Consider the following 2,335-nt stretch of genomic DNA (forward strand, 5'->3'; position numbering starts at 1 on the left):
TGTGATGTGTGATGTGTACTGTGTGTGTGTGTGTTTTTTTTCATCTCATACTATTGCCTTGTTATTTTGCTAATATAAATATAATTGCTAAGTGTCATTAGTACTCTATTATGCTAAAACCATGAGTTTAGTCCATTTCTACATGCCGTAGCTTGCTCTCATGGTATTAGCACCTTCACCATCTAGTCATTTGTAATTAAGTTCTAATCACTCTACTAATCCATTTTTCATTATTCTCTACCATCTTCAAATCCAACTCAAAATCTCATCATTGAAGCATTCGTACTATGATTTGATCTGCCCTCAACCTACCTCTCAATACATTGTGGAGAATCATCATCGAGTTTTGGAGGCAAATCAAAGCAAAATAAAAGAGCCCAGGGAAGCTATTTTTAGTACTAATTTTTGTCCTCTTTTGGAGAGATCGAATCCGGCAATATCGAGCGCTTAGGTGCAAACTGAAGGTATACAAGGCTTATTCTTGCTTGAAATGAAGTTTTTAAAATCTCATTTCCTCCAAATACCTCTCAAATCTTTATTGTAATAACAGTGTGGGTAGAATTTGCTAATCTTATCATTAATACTAATTAGAGGGTTACTGAGCAATTGAGAGTTGGGACTCTAATTGGGGTGTTGCTACATCCTTGTAAGTGCTTATTTCACATTAATTTCTCATTGTTGGAATTGGGCACTCCAATTGCAAAGACCTCCCTTATTCATTACATAGAATCATGGCAACAACCTACCTCATTGAAAAATTCAATGGTAATAGCTTTCACACTTGGCAAGTGAAAGATCAAGTATATGCTAATGAAGGGGTGAACCTATGGGGCATATAAGTGGGAGAGAAGAGTGTCCCATGGATGAAGAATTGAAGAATGCATGCGTGGGAAGAGATGAAAAATGATTAGCCATAATTGCATTGGGTTTAGGAGATTTAATCATACATTACATTACCGAATTAAAAACATCAAAAGAAGGGATGGATTGGAAAAGCTTTTTGGGACTAAAGGAAAAAACTCTAAGATAAGCTGAAAGGTTTTTAGCCTAAAAATGAAAGAAAGAGATTCATTTCCCACACATGTTAATAAGATGAAAGGTATAATAAATCATATTGCAAGTATTGGTGCACCAATGGTAGAGGAGGATGCAATAGCAATCGTTCTCAAAAGCATGACATTGGAAGAGTATGGGCCATTGGTGGTGGCTACTCTCACGAACCTTCCAAGGATTGGTGCACCAATGGTAGAGGAGCATGCAATAGCAATCCTTCTCAAAAGCATGACATTGGAAGAGTATGGGCCATTGGTGGCTACTCTCTCAAGAACCTTCCAGACCAACATTTGCAAGAATAGAAGCGACTCTTATGAAGGAAGAGCAAAGACACAAAAGCAAGGCTACATTGACAACAACAGGAGCAAAGACACAAAAGCAAGGCTACATTGACAACAACAGGAGAAAAGAAAGCCTTCTTCTCAATAGGAGGACCAAAATGCAAAGAAGGAGCTAGGAGTAAAGTCACGTGCCACTACTACAGGAAGGTAGTACTCATGGCTAAGGATTATTGGCATAAGAAGAGGGATGTTGAGGCCAACATGATGGTTAACAAAGAAGGAGACGACAATGAGGCTTCCCATGAAGGAAGAAATTGTGACCAACTCTTGTAGATGAAAAAAGGCATGACCTCACCTTGTAATTGAAACCCTTATCCCTGCTCTTGTGTAAAATTCCAAGTCATATCTACATGATCAAGAAAGAAGGAGACGAGGCTTTCCATGAAAGAAGCAATCCCGAACAACTCTTCTAGATGTTAAAGCGCATGACCTCACCTTGTAATTTTGTAACCCTAATCCCTACCCTTATGTAAAATTCCAAGTCATATCGACATGGTGTGTCCATTGTATAAAGGTAACTAAAGTGGTCTATTCATGGCATGCGGATGCACCTTGAGGTGTAAACTCTAGCACATTATAGAGATAGAAATTCATCACTTGTATTGGATGAAAGGGTGAAATTATTTGGCACTAAGGGGGGAGGCATGCAACCTTAGGATATAATGGAGGTGGATTTAATGTAGCTTGTGTGCATTAAATTGAGTATAAGAATCAGCCCCAAAGTACCTCAAAACTATAGAATTAATAATATCTAAGAGACTAGTTGGTTTCAACCTCCAAGTTGTGAGGATGTCCATGTAACCCTAATCCCTACCCTTATGTAAAATTCCAAGTCATATCGACATGGTGTGTCCATTGTATAAAGGTAGATAAAGTGGTCTATTCATGGCATGCACCTTGGGGTGTAAACTCTAGCACATTATAGAGATAGAAATTCATCA

The sequence above is a fragment of the Cibotium barometz genome, chromosome 9 (assembly GCF_041138505.1).
Source record: "Cibotium barometz isolate CiBa-2024 chromosome 9, ASM4113850v1, whole genome shotgun sequence".
NCBI lineage: Eukaryota > Viridiplantae > Streptophyta > Polypodiopsida > Cyatheales > Cibotiaceae > Cibotium > Cibotium barometz.